Source organism: Setaria viridis, chromosome 4 (assembly GCF_005286985.2).
Source record: "Setaria viridis chromosome 4, Setaria_viridis_v4.0, whole genome shotgun sequence".
In the NCBI taxonomy this organism is placed as follows: Eukaryota; Viridiplantae; Streptophyta; class Magnoliopsida; order Poales; family Poaceae; genus Setaria; species Setaria viridis.
Window position 1 is genome coordinate 29,954,827 of NC_048266.2, and position 10,704 is coordinate 29,965,530.

Consider the following 10,704-nt stretch of genomic DNA (forward strand, 5'->3'; position numbering starts at 1 on the left):
AGCTTTGGATAGCTCTTTGAAATTCTGACTCTAATGGCAGCTCGAGTACCGGACCCCCAGTACTCTTGGCAACTTGAGGCTCCGGATTTTCACCCACAACAGCCCTAACAACAAAAACTCATGGGTAATTATTGGATACAAAGGAATTCCTCTTCAAAAGCATTCATACTCCAGCAACATACCCGATGCGCTGACTTCACCCACTTCAGTTGCATCAACCAAAGCCAAGGTGCCACCAGCAATCGTTGAAGATGGCACACCTCCAGAACTCGAGGGAACCAATGGGCCCTCCACTGAGCGGATGACCTCTTGCAGCATGGATATAGTGGCACCAAGACGATTTGAGTCTTCAACCGCAGGTGCATCATCCATTGACAAATCGACTAACGGGCTAGAGAGCGTAGTCGGTAGACCAGCCTCCACCCCTATCTCCACGGGAATAGTATCTTCAGCATCCCTGGATCAAAACACGAGATCATCATCTATTTTCAGAATTCAAAAACAATCAAAAGGAAAGATTACATAAAAACTCACCGGGATGATCGCGGCGGCAAACAAACACATTTTTTCTCAGCTACCGCCGGTTGGATACTCGGCACTACAGGAGCCGTGGGAGGAACGACCTCCATTCCTTCGCCGAGTCCTAAAAGAACCAAGGTTGAGACTACGTACGCACAACTACCAAAATAGATCGAGTACTCACCACTGGTGATAACATCAGACAACAAGGCACTAGCAGCCACCACTGGTGTCTTCACGGCATCTGCTAGCTCAGAAGACGTAACCTTATCAACTGATGGCTCAGTAACTTGCTCAGGGGCTACCAACTCGAGGGCTACCGGCACAGACATTGCCTGAACCGGGGCTATCGACTCGGGGGCTGCCAACGCCGACGCTACCTGCTCGGAGGCTGTTGTTTTTGAGTTCAAAAGTGGCACCCCCATAGGCAGCTCTTCAACAGCCGCGACACTGACAACTGCATCTTTGGCAATCGCGACTACTTCATCAAAAGTAGCCTCATTGTCACCAAAAGTTAAGTCCGCAGTTTTCAACACAGACTAATATCATCGGTATTCTGCAAAGTAATACGACTATTAACAAGAAACTCAAAAGTACTCGACTGGAACTTGCAACTACGCACCTTGGTACCCTGTGACCCCTTAGGGGTCAAGCCCGAAGAAGTTGCAGCCTGCTGAGTAGCAGGTTTCTTCCGCACTACTTGGCGTTTCTTAGCCGGAGGAGCAGAAGGAGAATCATCAGCAGCAACCACGGCCGCCTCCTTACCCCCGGCAGTCGTGGGTAGGAAACCAAATAGCACCCGGGACTACAATCCACAAAGACAACATCGTTAGTTGGAAGGCACTACTATATCTTCGACTACTCAAAATACGCAAAGGGAAGCAAAAGTACCTCTGCTGGTGAATACCAACTATCAAACTGACAAAGGACTCCCAGGAGTATTGGTACTCCTTGATAGTTCATGAATAACTTACCCAGCAATGCCTCCACATCATCATCGGATATGTCCTCAGGAGCCATACGCGACGGATCATTAAAACCCGTATACTTGGAGCCTGAGTGAGCACGCTACTGCAGAGGCTGGACTCTGCGCTAAGGAAACTAGCGGCCACATTAATCCCAGTCAACCCCAAAGATCTTAACTCAGAAATCTACGTTAGCAAATTCGTGATCTCAGGAGTATCCTCGGGTTCAGTCACCCAGTTATCAGCATGTTTGGGAGCATGGCCAGTGACTACAGGCAAGACAGGGTCATGATTGCCAATTTAAAACCACCTCTTCTTCCAATCACCGTGGGAATCTGGCAAGTCATACTCGAGATACGCACTCGAGTTCCTCAACTGAAAACCAGCCCCCCCAAAGACTTCTATCCTAGTTACGCTGGGTTGCAGTTTACAGTGAAACAACTTCTTAAACAGATCCAGACTAGGCAAAACACCTAAGTACACCTCGCACGAGTGTACAAAGATAGACATATGCAGCACGCCATTCAGATTCAAGTGGACTAACTGAAGATTATAGTACTCGAGGATACCTCTGAAGAATTCAGAAGTAGGCACGGCCAATCCTCTCTCAACAAAATGAGCAAGCATCACTGCCTCTTTAGGGTGCTCTTCGAATTGCCACGCATTCCCGTATGCGGGCCTCCACTCAAGTACAAGCCTTGGTTGAAGGAGCTTTGCGTCAACCAAAGCTTGTACCATCGGCGCCTTCATCACAGAATGCTACCAGGTAATCACAAGTGGTGGCGGCGCGGTCTGATTTGTCGGGCCACATTTGGGCGCCGACAACTCAGGCTCCTGACCTTTCTTGGATCTGGATCTTAACTTGCTAGTGGCCGTGGGCTCCCCCTGGATCTTCTCAGGCTTTTTGCCCATCTTCTTCACGCACATCAATGGATCTCGAAGAAAAGGGGGAGAGGAAGAGGCCGCAACAAATCTCTCTCCTAACAAACAGGAAGGGCAACAATGGTGGCGGCGGAGCAAGCAGGAGCAGCGGAGCTAGAGAAACAAGAATGGGGGCAAAAATTACAGATCTACTCAAACCAGCATATCAGTAATTAGCGATGGGCCCCCCCTATTATATCAGCAATATCTTCAGATTTCCTCCTGGTAATTAAGCAATGGTCAGATACGACTCAGATTTACCACAGCAATATCCAATGGTTACCCCGACTAGACGATTGACCCCTTCATTGACTACAAGTAGTCATCCAAGTGCTCGGGAGTTGTGTATACCGTACCCATTGGATAAAGTTTTCTTTTTTTGAAAGATCAAGTTGAAGGCAAATTACAAGTTTAACCCTCAGCCCGATTCTTCGATTCAACCTAAGGCTCGGGGGCTACTCCATATGGAGTGCGATTGTCATCGCACTACCATATAGTCTTAAAGCAAAGATTACTCAAACCAAATATCAGGGACTGCTAAGAGTACCTTCCAGTCACACGACAGACCAGTACTCGAGGGTTGGCCGCATCGAGGAGTACTCAAGGAGAACTAGGAGGAACTCGGACGGCTTCCTCAAATAGTTGGAGCTGTTTCTCTCGACTACAAAGTACTCGGGAGCTAGTCGGTTAGGCACCCATAGGCCCACCAGAAGACTTTATGGACCCTCTCAAAGGCGACGTACCCGAAACCTACTCGGACATGAAGACTACTCTGCAGGGCGCGTAGACTTCATGGTTTCCCTAAGACTAGTTGGATAGGAAGGGGATTACTCTGTTGAGTTAGAGTAGGACTTTGTAATCGTGTTGGACTAGGACTCCACCCTGTAACCCTGCTCCTCCGAGTATATAAGGGCGGGCAGGGACCCCCTCCAAACAACGAAGTACAACTCAATACAATCTACACACAGGACGTAGGGTATTACGTGATCTAGCAGCCCGAACCTATCTAAATTGTGTCCCTTGAGTCACCATCGACTCCTTGATTCTCGACGACACCCACCGCACAAAAGACCACCTAGGGTACCCCCTAGGTGGGTTGCCGGTCTAAAACACTGATAGTCACCACGGTCGCATACAAACTCGGATTGGGGCGTTCAAGTACTTCATGGAATCCTTATGAAGTCTATTTTCATATGGATCTAGACTCATGTCCATATCGGTTCTGAGGCGGTCGCAATGATCAAATTACTATTGAGAGGTTTTTATGTCGAAAGTGTTGCGTCGCCTTATTTTGGCCCAATGGGCCATGTATCAAGTTGGATCCATTAGGACACGTCCTAGGGTTGGAGCACAACCCCAACACCCTTGTGGTCATCCTCTACATTCTTATATCCCTTGGCCGCCACCAGGAACACTCAGGTTTTGTTTAGATGTAACTTTAGCTATTGCTACTTCCTTGTAGACACGTGTGTCGACTAGACCATCCGTTCTACTTGATTCAGAACCCCAACTTTGTGATTTCAGATTGGCTTTTATCTCCATAATTGCAATTGAGTTGCTTGTTCTACTTGTTCCTGCTTGTTCCTCGATTGTTTGCAGGAATTACCCTAGTGGTTTGGTTGATTGTGCTCTACAAGATCGCGATGACCATTGGAGGTGGTGTATTAGTTGCTAAAACGCAGCATCCTTGGATGGTTGTAGTCGGGTCGTGAATGTCGTCTCCATCTCAAATCGAATTATCCATCTTCTCTCATCGAAACATAAGTTGGTAATTAGAACAAGGTTGATCGATGAGAGACTTCCAGTTCTTTGCTATTTTTTAATCTCCTATAGTCCAGGAAAAGCCAAAAAATTAGTAGATTAGTTCTCCATAATCCTAAAACCCCTTTGAGCTTGATACTATTACTGCTTAGTTAGGTCTTACTGAATTAATGGTTGCATCGTCGTGTCAAGTTGCTGGTCTTAGCGTCTAGTCGTTTAGAGTTTCGAGTTCTAGTCACGTTTGTGTCACCATCACAGATTTGAGTTTATTTATTTCTCTCCACAAATTAGAGTGGATTTCCAAATTCCTTTATTTTGTTTACCACCATTACCTTAAACACGTCCTTGGAGATTTCATCCACGTCCATACTTCCATCTACATAAAGAAAATCCAACAAGTTCAAAATAGAATTTGATTCGGAGTCCTATTTTATCCTGAAAAGAAAAACACCATATTTCCTTTGTCAAGAGTCCAAATAGGGAGTTTAAATACAATCTGGAAATCTTAATTTGTGCTCTTTCCAATGGATCTGACCATGGTCCAAATTCATTCTGAGTGCTTCGCAATCGCCCTGGAGATTTGCACATCTACTGGTTTTGCAAAACAGACACTTGTTTGACTTTGCTACTGGATCACCCTTCCTAAGGAAACATTTAATTGTTGTAAGTAGCTTGTTATCTCTTGTTGCAAAATTTCAGCTTGGTGCTTTTTGAAAGAAAAAAACAGAAAAGAAAGACAGAAAGAAAGAAAATAAAGAAAGAAAAGAAAGACAGAAAGAAAGGAAGAAAAGAAAGAGAAAGAAGAAGAGGAGGATTTCTTCTTTTGTTGTTATTCCTCTCCTTGTTATCCTTTTTTGCTACAGCTCAGTGACTTTGTTTGTGTCTAGGCTCGCATCTCTAGCATGTACTAGTCTAGGACCAGCACAATAACATCGTTGAGCGTTTGTTCTATTTGCTTGCAACTAACGTGGTTATAGTACTTCCTTGTAAATTACTTTCAGCCCACCTATAGCTCCACATATTCGACTACAGCTTGACAGGGATTGTTGCTTCGGTACCGATACACTTTCTTCCACGGTTGTAGACTTGTTGGTTGCCGTCACCTCCTATTTGGCTTGGTAAGAACATATAAGAACTTGAATGGACAGGTTTGAGTGAAAACAACAATCTTCCACCATCTATTTTCTTTAGTTGGTAGGCAACTTCTTGTGAATTTTTCTATTGTCCGCTAACAATGGCAGGCCCAACGACACACGTGGGAGCTGGGAGCCTGCACCATGGATGTTCACAACCTCGACAACATATGGGAGCATACCCACTGGAACTACATGATGATGTTCTAACTGAGGTCAGTAATGCTCTACCTTCTTTTGAGGGAAATTTTGACCCTCATGCATACATTAATTGGAAGCTTAAGGTAGATACTGAATTTGATAATTATAACTTGTCTAAACATCAAATGATTTCAGCTGCTTCAAGTGCTTTAACGAAATATGCTTTGACTAAATGGAAACATATTTGTAGGCACAACAAAGTTCCACCAACTTGGAAAGATTTTAAAATGCTTTTTTGAGATGCATATATTCTCTCATATGCTGAAAAGCAGATTCTATTATCTGTGAATACTTGCAAGAATGATGTGGCCCATAATCTCCAAAATTTGTTCAATCTGCATGCTAATCAAAAGAAACAAATAGCGGAACCCGCTATTGATTTATCTTTGTCACAAGATGAATTACTTGCTATTCCTTATGATAAAGAGGACTTGTGTGATGATGATTTTTTTTACTCCTATGCCACAAGTAGCGAATAAGTGTGATACCTTTGGTTTGGTTTGGAACCATACAAATGTGCTGAAGGTAAGCTTTTTCATCCTATTACTTGTGCACAAGATGAACTGAATTTACTGCTCTCTTTAAATATTTGGGTTATATTGAATTTGATGTTCTGTGTAATCTAAATTGTCTAAAAGAGAAAGTTAAATTTGATTCTGTTTTGCCAAGTTTTAATCATTGTTCGCTTCATGCAATTGGCAAATATAACAACAAAGGAGAATATTTGGTGCATAAAGTTTATATTTGCTCTAATCTGAAATATCCAAAAGGCTACAATATCATGATCAAATAGGAGGCTGCACTAACACTAATAATGTCTTGCAAAGTTTTTCTAGTTTTTCCCTTATGCAACAGGATCAGCCCGAAGAAGGGGAGCATTGCTGGTTGTGACCGTGCAGCATAGCCGTCACTCTGTGATCCAACATCAAAGCAAGCACCTTTGAATGCCATTGGAGCAAGTCGAGGACGACTTGCAGCGAAAAAGGGAAGAATGATGAGAACATCACCTGCTCGGATACAACCACATTAGTAATTTTTTATTAAAGGTGAAATAATTGTTTGTCATGATTGTATTTGACACATTCGATGAATTGATGTTGCACCATGATGTGTGTTCATTGTCCTTTTTAGAAATACATACATGGATCAAAAAGAGTGTTAAACACACATGGAAGGCATGGAGGTCTAAAGAAGTTCCAAGAATTCTCAGCGTTCCCCACCAGGCCACCATGTCACTTTTGGCCCAAGGAAAGAAAGAGATCAAATCCAACACGTTTCGGAGTTGGATTCGGACTGCAGAACAGCACCAACTTGTGACGGTCACCACGGTCGCATATTAACTCGGATTGGGACATTTAAGTACCTCATGGAATCCTTATGAAGTCTATTTTCATATGGATCCAGACTCATGTCCATGTCTGTTCTGAGACGGCCGCAATGATCAAATTACTACTGAGAGGTTTTTATGTTCAAGGTGTTGCGTCGCCTTATTTTGGCCCAATGGGCCGTGTATCAAGTTGGGTCCATTAGGGACACGTCCTAGGGTTGGAGCACGACCCCAACACCCTTGTGGTCATCCTCCTACATTCTTATATCCCTTAGCCGCCACCAGAAACACTCGGGTTTTGTTTAGATGTAAGTTTAGCTATTGCTACTTCCTTGTAGACACGTGTGTCGACTAGACCATCAGTTCTACTCGATTCAGAATCCCAACTTTATGATTTCAGATTGGTTTCTATCTTCATAATTGCAATTGAGTTGCTTGTTCTACTTGTTCTTACTTGTTCATTAATTGCTTGCAGGAATTACCCTAGTAGTTTGGTTGATCGTGCTCCACAAGATCGCGACGACCATTGGAGGTGGTATATCAGTTGCTAAGACGTATCATCTTTGGATGGTTATAGTCGGGTCGTGAACATCGTCTTCATCCTCAAATCGAGTTATCCACCTTCTCTCATCGAAAGATTAGAATTTAACCCCACGAGTTCACGTCAAGTTACACGTAGTGAGCAGCGCTCGCTCTTTGCTCTATTCAGGATTTGAGAGTTTCCATGAGCGACCTCTCCAGATCAGCAGTACAAAGCAGGAAGCAGCAAGCACAGAACACCGGCGGATGGTGTCGTAGTGGGTGGAAGAACCTAGGCCGTTGCCAAATCGACCCATCCGATATTCCGATCGGCCCCTGTGCTCTGCGCTCCTGTGTGTGTGCCGACACGACAGATGCCTAGGTTAGCAGTCCTACTCCTGCACCACACACATGCGTGTCGCCGCTGCACCGCGAGCACGAGCAGCGCAGGCCGCTCCCCCTTGCGCGGCGCCCACCCCGCACTTGATGGCCTGGATCACCAGCTGGGGCGCGGGCTGACGGGCTGTCCCCCGAGCGTTGGCAGCCCACGGCGTGTCTCCCGCCCAAGTGGCATCGGCCGCGGGCAGCCGGCAGCTCGCCATGGAGGCAGCTCATGCACCATTGGTAAAGCCGGCCGTGGTGGTGGCCTCAGCATGAGCACGAGCATGATGCCCTGGCCTGATGGGCACATGGATGGATCTCCGGGTTCTAGCGCGGGGCACGAGGCGCTCCTGTTCCCCTTGCTGGCTGGATGTGTGTGGTGGTGTTGTGCTGGAGCCTGCCGTACGGACGGCAGGGTGGGCGGCGGTGGAGCAGAGCAGATGCCGCCACCGCACAAGTCACATCTTGCACCTCCCCCATGGGCGCTCACATGGTGACATGGCGACCGCGCTGCCCGCGCTCAGGGGATGTGCTCGGTGGCGGACACGACGGCCCCGCACTGCTGCGTTTCCTCTGCCATGTTTACCCGGTCATCATCTCTTCCACTCCGTGTTCTATAGATGCCTCGGTCCTCAGAGTCAAGCGTCTCAGGTCCTCATAAATCATAAACACACAAGATAAGCACTTGATCATGTGGGATCAGTGGACCGTGGTAACAAGAAAAGCAGAGGTGAGGCGACAACTAGTTGTCGCGTGCAGGATCCAGACCTTGAACTGGAACCGGGACCGGTCAAAGGGGAGCCCAACTGCCCAACTGAAAAGCCAGTGCCGAAAGCTTCAGTGAGTAAAAGGGTTCGCGCCTCGCCGGGCGACGTGATGGACCGACTGATGGATGGATTGGATGATGACCGGTAAGGCGCTAACCAAACGATGCGAGCGCCGGGCAAATGCACGGTGAGCTGTGTTGGATTGGAGTAGATTCTACCATGTTCATGCATGCAACGCGTAGCGATTTGATCTGCCGTCTTATAGTCCATTTTACTCCCATCACCTATCCACTTTGTCGCTTAACCCTTGAACAAAATTTTAGCTCACTTTACTCCCTGAACTATTTCACTTGATCCAACCTACCTTTAGTTAGATTTCTCTTTTTTAATTCTTCGTGTATGAGTTTAAATTTTGAATTCAAATTTTGTGAGCAGATACAAACATATGATGCCTTATGTTAAAAAATTATACTAAGAATTTTTCATAGTAATTTTAATAGGTTAGGAATATTTAATACGAAATTGATGTTAGATATACAAAATTGTACGAAAAGTAATCGTGAAAAATTTCTAATGTATTTTTCTAACGTAGAGCATCATGTTATAAATCTAATTAAGGGGTAGATTGGACTGAATGAAATAGTTCGGGGAAGTAAAGTGAGTCTAAATTTTACTTGGGGTTAAATAGATAAATAGATAAAGTAAATATGTGAGGGGAGTAAAATAGATTTTTTGCTTTTTAAAATAAATTTTTGATCTGTCATGGCATCCCGTTATCCACTGATGACAGACTGACCACTGCCACCATTGCGATGGCATTCCTGTTCCAGGCCCAAACACTGCGCAATGGGCTCTGTACCACGTCTGGAGCAAAGCAACCAGGCCTGTCTCGGCATCGGACTTGTCTCCGGTTTCAATCTGGGCTTCAAGCCACCCAGGTTTCCATCCACGGGTGTCGTCAGCACCTACGACTCCTCTCTAGTCTCTCTGTCGTCTTCTGCTCTGCTCTGTGGCTTTCGTTCCTCCGGACAGATAGAGACATACTGGTACACGTGTTACTGTGTCACGCTTCCATCCTCAGCTGAAGTCCTTGCTCGAGTGAGTCCTCTTTCAGTTTCAGCATGGACGTTTTGGCGACTGATCCAAGTTAGATCACTATAAGCCTATGCTATGCATAGTGAGGCGACTGTACGAGTGCACCTTTGCGCAATCGCGCTGCTGGTGTCAATGATATGAACATACTGTGCAACCAGCCCATGGTGCCATGAAACCGGACGCACAAAAACCATGTGCATCTATTCTACCAACTGTTCTGGCTCATGATCCGTGTCATCACGTTGCCTTGCCCCTTCTCAGGCACGTGCCGGCCCATGTCTTTCTTGTTTTGTAAGGTAAAAATACAGGTGGCGTAGTAAAATTTTTGGATCTTCTGTGTACAAGAAAGAGAACAGAGTGATACAGTGTGGGCATTATGTCCACCAAATCTTTGTTCTTAGTTCACAAATCTAGCATGCCTGGATGGTACGGCAAACCTGCAATAGTCGTCGACACTACCCAAATGCATGCAGTTTGAGGGACCTATCTACTCCCTCCATCCCTTTTTTATCTGTCTTTCTCACCATCTTGAGAATTCAAACGCAATCAATTTTGACCAAATATATATAAAAAAATATTAATATTTATGATACATAATTAGTATCAATAGATCGTTGAATCTATTTTCATAATAAATTTATTTAAAAATAAAATATTGCTAATATTTTCTACAAATCAAACTTAAAAAGTTTGACTAGCACGTTTCCCACTATGATAGATATTAAGGAACAGATGGAGTACCTGGCTATGACGGTCTAGGAATTGACCGGAGGAGTTTGAATTTTCTTCGACCCGCGCAGCGTGATCGATCGTGATCAACCTCGCGATCTTGATTTGACAGGGGTACGTGAACGTACGAGCTGAGCCCTGGCACTGTGCCTATGATTCCAACTTGTTCCTGCACCCGATCGATCGAGCTGCACAGATACATGACAGGGAAATTTGAGGAGACCAAATTGCTATCACTCCTTTTCTTTACATTCAGGTGTTGTGTACCTCAACCAGCTGAGCTCAACTCGTGCCTGGATCTATCTGAAGAAACCATGCATGCAACTGTGATTTTGACAGGGGTACGCGAACGTACGAGCCATGGCACTGTGCATATGATCCCCAAC